Source organism: Palaemon carinicauda, chromosome 1 (genome assembly GCF_036898095.1).
Source record: "Palaemon carinicauda isolate YSFRI2023 chromosome 1, ASM3689809v2, whole genome shotgun sequence".
Classification (NCBI taxonomy): Eukaryota; Metazoa; Arthropoda; class Malacostraca; order Decapoda; family Palaemonidae; genus Palaemon; species Palaemon carinicauda.
In genome coordinates this window covers 126,906,408-126,916,055 of record NC_090725.1, presented here as the reverse complement: position 1 = coordinate 126,916,055, position 9,648 = coordinate 126,906,408, and positions in this window count along the sequence as shown.

Here is a 9,648-nt window from a genome sequence, read left to right as displayed (position 1 = left end):
TCACAGCTGGAATAAAACTTTTAGAATACTGTGTAGTATTGAGCCTCATGATGGAGAAGGCCTGGCTAGCAGAAATTACTGCCTGCCTAGTATTACGAACAGGATAGAATTGTGCTGGAAGATCTGAATGTAAAGTATGATCTGAATTATGAAAAATCTTATGCGACATGCATAATAAACTAATTGAACTACGGTGCCAAAGATTAATATCTAGATCAGGAATAAGAAATTTAATAGGCCGTAAGTTTCAGTCCAAGAAATTAAGATGAGAATCATCAGCTTAAGACCAGACAGGAGAAGAATACTCAAAACAAGGTAGAATGAAAAAATTAAAACACTTCTTCAGAATAGATTGATCACCGAAAATCTTGAATGGCTTTCTCAATAGGCCTAATGTGTTTCTCAAAAGTAAATTGCTGTAAGGTCACAAAATACAAACATGTTATTTCTTGTCAAATCGGCAACTGGTTCTGTTAACAGTTAACAATGATGGGGGCGGACATGTTTTAATACAAGTTGCTGTCAGTGCGAGAGGAGAGCGAAGATACAAAGGATAATATATACAAAAAAGAGCAATGTCGTTACTATGTACGGTCGTGTGACACACGGGTGTTACATAGCTCCCTCCCCCCCTAAACATGATATACTGTACTTGTTAAATAGGGCAGGGCGCCCTATTTAACATGTACATGTACAGAGGCGAACTGTAGGCGGGTCATCTGGCAGGAGATAAGCAGGTTTTATAGGCTCAATGGAGACTTAGTTATCTTTGCCCCGAATGTTTAGTAGGAATGCTTTCGAACTGCGTTGGATCTCAAGAAAAGGGCCCATGTAAGGGGGCGTTAGCAGTGGCTTGCTAGTGTCGTTGCGTAGGAAGGCGTGCGTTGCAGAATGCAAGTATGTTGGTGTTTGATGCTTCCCTGGGGGCTTGTAAGTCTGGCGACATGGAGTAAAATTTCCCACGACACGACGTATGCAATGGAGATCGTCGGAGATGATTACAGAAGGAAAAAATTCGGCAGGGACGACCAAGGGGTCACCATACACCATTTCTGCTACTGAGACGTCCAGGGCGTCTTTAGGAGTGGTCCTCAGTCCCAGGAGGACCCAGGAAAGCTGAATAAACCAGTTGGAGTCTTTGCAGCGGGAAATCAAAGCTGCTTTGAGGGTGCGATAAAAACATTGAACCATTCCATTGGCAGCGGGGTTTTAGGCAGTTTTCTAATGTAGGGTGATGCCCAGGAGATTCGCTAATGATGTCCACAATTGAGAGGTGAAAGTGGTACCCCTTTCAAAAAATATGTTGCTCAGGGATACCAAATCTTGCCAACCATCTTGAGAGTAAGGCAGATGTACATGAGGTGGTCGATGACAGTAAACAGGTAACGATGTCCTTGTGATGTGGGTAGGGGGCCTACAACATTGACATGAATATGAGTGAAACGATATACTTTGAAAGTTTGGTAAAAAGTACAGATGCGGACTCAATCCTTAGCATCCTTAGTAGTGCCGTGCCAAATGAACTTCGTCTTCAGCAGCTGTGCAGTAGAACGGCGCGAGGGATGGGAAAGGCCGTGAATGAAATCAAACACCTGTCGGCGCATGGGAGCAAGAATCCACAGTCGTGGTCTACCAGTACTGACGTCACAGAGGAGGGTGGTGTTGGAGTCGTCGAGGGGGACGTCTTCCCAACGGAGGGATGTGCAGGATGTCCTACATGCCTGATACTCTGGATCCTGTCGTTGGGCTTCAGCAAAGGCGTTTGATCCAATCCCAGTTGGACGGCGGCCAACGTGTTTCTTGACAGGGCATCGGCAATGGGATTCATTTTCCCAGGGACGTGTTGAAGGGTGCAATTGTATTCAGCCACGGCGGAGAGATGTCGGTGTTGACGTGCGGACCAGGCGTCAGACTGTCGAGTGATGGCGTGCACCAGAGGCATGGGGTCTGTGCGAATGATGAAGGGCGTACCTTCTAAGAAATGGCGAAAATGACGGAAAACCAAGTGCACTACCAGCAATTCGCGATCGAAGGTAAAATAACCCGATCCTGCCTTGGACAGTTTTCTGCTGAAGAAGGCCAATGGGCGGGGCAAGCCGTTGACCACCTGTTTGAGTACTGCACCAATAGTGACGTCGCTGGTATCGGTAGAGAGAAGGAGAGGGGCATGTGGGACGGGAAAAGTGAGAGCAGCAGCGGTTTATAGGGCGTTCTTTGCGTTGCAGAAGGTCGCTTCTTGAAGGGGACCCCACTTCAGGTCGGTTGGCTTGCCCTTAAGAGAGGCGTTGAGGGGAGCAAGAACGGCGGTAATGGCTGGCAGAAAACGGTGTTAATAGTTGGAATTGCTACAGTGCTTTGATGGTCGAGGGCGTGAGGATGTTCTGACCGGCTGCTACCTTCTCAGGGAGGGGATGGACTCCTTCAGGAGTGATGCGGTGACCTAAGAACGACACTTTGTTGGCGCCAAAGGTACACTTGTTGTACTGGATTATAAGGCCATTTTGTTGTAGGTGGTCGAGCATGATGCGCAGGTGACGGAGGTGTTCCTCTTTTGAGGAAGAGAACACAAATATGTCGTCCACGTAACATACACAGAAGGGGAGATCCCCTAAGATGCCATCCCTGAGACGTTGAAAAGTGGCCCCAGCATTATGAAGGCCAAAACAGGAGTAATTGAAGGTGTGTGTAATGAAGGTCGTGGTGATGATGGTCTTGGGGATGTCTTCTGGGTTAATAGGCACCTGATAATACCCCTTCAGAAGGTCGAGCGTGGAGAAAACCTTCGCATTGTGCAGATAGGAGGTTAAGTCGGTGATGTTTGGGAGGGAATAGTAATCCGGTTCTGTTCAGGTGGCTGTAATCCCCACACGGACGGAGGGAACCATCTTTCTTCAGGACGATGTGTAAGGGCGATGACCATAGGCTGGAGGCCTTTTGGCAAAGGCCCATTTCTTCCGTTTCGATAAACGTCTGTTTGGCGGCTGCCAATCAATCTGGTGCCAGAAATCTGAATTTTGCGAAGATTGGGGGTCCCGTTGTCTTGAAATGGTGATAAATACCCTGTTTGGTAGGAGCCGTGGGCGTTTGGTGAAGTTCTGGATGGAAAACTTCCGGGTACGACATGAGGAGGTGGGATTAGGCATTTGTGGGTGCGCTGATGTGGAGAGCGAGATTAGAGGTGGCAGATTGAAGAGGTGTCAACAAGTACGAGTCTGCGTTGACCAATCGTCGGTGGGCGACATCGACCAGAAGGTGAAAATGAGACAGGAAATCCGCACTGAGGATTACCAATGTGATGTCAGCAACGAGAAACTTCCAATTAAATTTGCCGTTTACAAACGATAAATTGAGGTTCTCGTAACCATAGGTGGTATTGCAGATCCGTTGGCAGCTACCAGGCGGACGTCGGCAGACTTAACAGACTACGTCATGTCCTGAAGAGTTCCCATGGCAAAAGAGAATGACAAGCACCCGTGTCTACCAAAAATCGCATGCCAGTTCCTGCATCTTGTAAAAAGAAAAGATTAGAAACACGGGCGATGGCCTACTTACACATTTTTTGGCTACTGACAATCCTTGGTACATTTCTTCGGGGTAGCCCTGAATCTGGAGTGGTAGCAGCAAAAATGCGGCCAATGGGTGGCAGTAAGTGGCTGTAGAAGTAGTTGTCACGGCGTAGGCATGTGTGTCCTAGGGCATTAACGTCAGCTTCGGTTGACGTTGAATAGGTATCTTCTTCGTCATGAGTGGAGGCGTTGATGGAGGTCTTGAAGGTTGTGAAGTGGCTGTTTATAAGGGCGTCGGCTTTGGTCATCAACTCCTTTATGGGTAAACTATCAACATCGGGTATGGCAGCTCGTACAGGTTCGGGTAAACGGCGTACCCAAAGGGCATGAAATATGTTCACCTCATGAGGAGAGCCGTCTGTGGCAGGTTGCAGGCGAGCGATTCTGGTCATTTCCCTGAGGGAAAGCGAAGCCCTTTGGTCACCCAACGGTTGAGAGAGCTGAAAAGCTTACGGCGACTACTGCTGCAGAGGGTCTGTGTTGAGAGCGTCATACACTATTGGGATGTCTCCTTGTTCACAAAGCCAGTCAGTGATTTCCGAAAAAGGTTATCTCGTGTATCTTCGCGAGAACATAATCTGCTTTGGTGGTTGAGCGAGTCACTTCTGCGTACTGAAACCAAGCAAATGCCTCTCTGCTGGCGAACGGTGAAAATTTCGATGGGGCGGCCATAGTAACAGTGAGAGGGGGAAGGCGGAAGGAGAGAGTCAACTTCCGGGGTCACCAATGTGACGACCCAGGAGTAGGTTGTGACTCAAAAGCGTGATGAAAGCAACTGAGTACTTTATTAAGACACATCGTATACATATACACAGTAGGTCCCGGCAAGAAGGTCACAAAATACAACATTCTATTTCTTGTCCAACCTGCAACCGGTTCTGATAACAATTAGCAATGAGAAAAACAGATAGGTTCATGCAAGTTGCTGTCAGTACGAGGGGAGAGCGAAGATACAAATGATAAAATATACGAAAAAAGAGAAATGTTGTTACTGTGTATGATCGTGTGACACACAGGTGGTACAGTGTGCTTATTCTAAAGAGACTGGAGAGAAAGATTGATGAAAAGCTGTTATATGAACAAGCAGTATTTAGAAGAGGTAGACGTTGCACAGACAAAATTTCCATTTTGAGACATACCGTACATCAATGGGTAGAATATAGAAATCCACATTTGATGACATTTGTGGACTAAGAATAAGCGTTTGATAGTGTGCACTAGCCAATTTTGTAGAGAGTCCTACGTTATTATGGAATTTGTCTTGAATGTGTAAATTTAATCAAATCTGTTCATGAGCATAGCAAGTGCAAAGTTGATGTTAATGGAGTCTTATCAAATTAATTTCCAGTGAACAGCCGAGTTCTACAAGGGAATGTGTTGGCACCTATGTTGTTTATCCTCCTCATGTATTTTGTCATGCGTAGAATAGTCAGGGATGGTGGAGAACGACGGGACTGGATTGGTGATAGGAATGTACCAGACCTAGAGTATGCTGATGATGCTATCCTTGTTAGCAGAACACCACAGGATTTGCAATGCTTACTAACCAGAATGCATGAAATATTACACGAGGTTGCGCTGAATATAAATAGAAGTAAGATTGAGATGATGAGAACTGAGTATGCAATGGAAGATGAAATATCATTGGAAGGAGAAAGAATTAAATGAGGTAGAATCATTCAAGCATTATGAACTATGGTCTCCAATACAGTGTCTTTAGAATTAGTTTAGTGAAAGATTGAAAAAAGGCAATGGCTAGGTTAAGTAAAATTTGGATATCAAATCATCTGAAATTACATTTAAAAATCGGACTATATATCAGTTTAGTTAGATCGGTGTTATTCTATGAACATGAAAAAAATGTATGACAATGAAACAATCACCAATAGATTTGGTACATTTGCGAACAAAGCCCTCAGAAAGATATTTGGGAGTTAAATGGCAGGATAGAATTAGAAAGGAAACTATAAGAGAGATTACTCGAGTACCATATGTGTATGAGATCATGATGAGGTGTAGATGGAGATGGTTTTGGTATGATCTTCGCATTAACCAAGAGAGATTAATTCACCAAACATTCAGCTGGGCTTCACAAGGCACTAGAAGAGTTGGAAGACCCAGGCCTACATGGCTGAGGACTATGAAATGTGAAGTAGGAGATAACGAATGGAGAAGTTTTGAATTAATAGCTCAAGATAGAGACAACCAACGAAATCGAACCAAAGTCCTCTTCGTTAATAGGCGTAGGAGGAAATGTTTGCTTTTACATTAAATCTGTTACACTTGGAAATATTAATAGCTGAACTCTGAGACAGTTAAATAACTCCCAGACAGCAGTATATAAAACAATGAATATCCAAAGGTCTCTAAGTACACTCAAACAAAACCAGGTAATTATTCTTAAGAATTATTCAAACAACTCTAACCACGATTCCTTAACAGAATACTAGCGAATACTATTTCAAGCACTGGTGATTGGAATAATACGCTCTTTACAAAAATAAATATATTCTATATAAATTACAACACTTTGAAAGAATTTACATAAAACAAAAAAATCACTCGAAATATTAACTCTGAACAAAGCTTAAATTAAGACAAAAATTTTACAATCTGAAAATTATATAATGACTTGGCTTGTAATATCAAATATGAATGCAGTATTTAAGTTTGATACTTAATGAAAATAGATAACTAGATCACGATAAAAGTACTTTTCACCTTCCTACATGGCCGTTTAAAAAATCTCCAAGAGAATTTTTATAAATACTCTCGATGTTTACAAAAACCCGGCACACTAAAATGGCTATGTCTGAAGGTTGGAATTCTCTATCTAATCTATGCAACCTTGGGTTGCCTTTATATGGAACTTAGCTACTCCCAGAAGCTTCTAGGAGATCTGGAGGCGTGGTGGGTTGGCTTAACAGCAACATCAGAGTTTCCTACTAGATAAAAGTGTCAAGAGACGAATTCCTGGGTTTTTAGGCAACTCTCAGATGCATACCAACGCACCTGCGAGATGACTCTCCCAGCTAGCTCCACCCACCTTTTGCCCCTGAAATGAAAACAAGATAAAATATTATCAGTAGGGTTTTCGAGAAAATTCCAAAGCACATGGCACAATATCAGAACTGCATATTTTCTCTCAAACATGATGCAATACCTCTTAAGAATAAAAAAAAAAACCATTTACACAAGCCCTTGTTCATATCTCGTATGGGTTATCTAACACTCTCAAACAAATTACGTAAGACTTTGTAATAAAAATACATGAAATAAAGAGTTAATTCTTAAAAATAACGTAAATTTCTATATACTGACTTGAATGAAGAATACAATGAGAGTAACGACGAAAGTCTTACATAATTTACATATTAAACTTAAATCCACACAAGAGGAACTCATCTTACGGGCTGGCTATTCATATTTCAACGCACAAATTAAATATATAAATATATTATGAATATACTATTGTATTTATTCTACACTAGACTAGCTTTATAAGAATATATATATATATATATATATATATATATATATATATATATATATATATATATATATATATATATATATGTATGTATATATATACATATATATATATATATATATATATATATATATATATATATATATATATATATATATATATATATATAAATATATATATTTGAGTGTATGCGAGTTCATTATTTTGGAATATATATCCACCTCTTTATCTCAATATTATTGTTTTCATGTAGACATACTCTCCATCCTTAGTTTGTTAAATATTTTCTTAAAAATTTTAGATTTTGATAAATAACTCATTTAGTATTGTGAGACCACTGAAGGGAAGTAACTTTAAGATGAATACGCTGTAAGCAGCTATTCTAATGCACACAAGTTTGAAACGGTGTCAGGGATGTTTCTTTTCTTCACACTTTGCAAAATGTTTGTATCATATGGATAACAATATTTTGTATGGAGCAAAGGCTTGAATTCTATTGACCTTTGATAAAGAAAAAAACAAAAAAAAACGTGAATGAGTAATTGTATAATATATCGAAATGTTAAGATCTTCAAAGACTTCAAGGAGTCTATTTTTATTTATACACAGGTAAAAGCTTTGCAATTATACGCGATGAAGAAGTCCCCTAGTAGGAGATCAAAGGACATTATAATGATCACTGAAAGGAGTAGAATCCGTATTATGTGCACACAATAGAGTCTTTGAATCCTTTTGGACTTAATTAGGTCTATTTGAGACATCCAAGACAGAATCACCTCACTTCCATTATCATTCTCTTCATTCGTTTGACTGGTCAATATGAGAATTCTGTGAAAACAAATAATTTTGAATGAATCCTAATTACGTTGGAGGTTAGAAAGGAGACTCTGCCCCATTGTCTGTCTTATGAATGGGGCTGTTGCCACAATTCGAATATTTCACATGAGCCAAACATAATAATCCTTTTTAACCACCTAGGTAGCACTTTTTTTTTTTTTTTTTTCTAGAAAAAATAATCAAGAAGTATTCGTACGCCTCATTTGAGAATATTTGGATTCTTATTTTTTTTCTCGAAAATTTACAAACTCATGGGCTAGTGACTGGATCCCCTCTGCCATTTTTTAAGGTATAAAGAATACTTGGTTATTTTGTAGTAACTACAGTACTTGCCCTCTCTCTCCCCGCTCCCCGAATCTTCATAGACGGGAATTGTTCTTTTTGAAGTTTGTGAAAGTGGTTGGTTTTCTCGAAAATATATCATTTGATATCTGTTTAGTAATTTCTATTCAGAAGGATGTAAAAGTATTTATGAATTGAATGAAATGCTCTTAAGAGTAGGGAAAATATAATCTTAATTTTTGCATTATTCAATACAAATGATATCTTTTCTTGTAACCACGAAACAACGCCTAGTTTATATGCAGACGGACATCTGGCTCCAGTCATTCCAACCCAATCTAAAACTGAAGGGATATGAGATTACCTATCTTTGACTTGCTTAATTAATACCGCATAAACTGATTTCTCGTCTTAATCCATCATCAGAGAAAAATTTTGCTCATCACTATGTTGCTCAAATGCAAGTACATTACTTTTTTAATGTTTTGTTAAGTTGCACAGTGGAAAGGTTGTGAACTATATACCGAGTATCCTCGTTTTCTTGCACACAAGTAATATTTCCCTGTAATTGCATAGGTACATCGTGAAAATAATAATGTCCTTTAGTGCAGATACAAAACAAACGGCAGAGATAAGATCTGACTGGTGAAACGGAAATCAGGTAGTCACAAAAAGTCATAAAGTAACATGGGTTAGGGCTAACTCGACATTTCTATGATTGTTTTATTCATTAATCATTGTAAATTTATAAAGCACGATTCTAACGTGAAATTTTACAATTTGGAAAATACATTAGTTTTATTAGTAATTATGTATAAAAAGTCATTTTCATAACGTTAAGTACTTGGTAATCAATTCAAATTCATGAGGAAAATTAGGAAAGTAATGAAGAATGGCCCTAGTGCGCAAGATTTCCACTTCCTCCACTTTGGTTCTTTCAGCATCACCTTGCTTTAAAACAAAACTTGTTCTATTGATTTTTTTCTTCTCGCATGTTTAACAGTATCCGGTCTCCCAGATGACAAGATGAGTCTGCTTTCTGGTGAATTCTTCTAATTTCATTTGACGATTTATCGCCGCTTCCAGTTGCAACATTGCAGGTTTCGACGACAACGAACCATTTTGAAAAGTCTCAGTTCGGAAATCGCGAAACCTGGAGTGTCCAACTAAATTATCTGAGCATTCTCTTCTATCTTATCCTCCTCTTTCCTCTCCCTCCAGCGGAGATTCTCTCGCATGATGTCTTCCCATACCGGCTTATCCTTATGTAATCTTGAAGCTGTGAAAGAGAGAGAAATAAAAATAAAGGGTAAAGCTAAATGAGGATAACATTGTCTTCAATTCTTACTAGTTGTACTAAGGCTGCTGGTAATACTGGTATTGGCAGTTAGAAAGATGGCGAAAGGGATCTGTAGGATGATATGTAAATATATAGCAAATTTATTTTAGTTTTTACGTAGAGATATCACACAT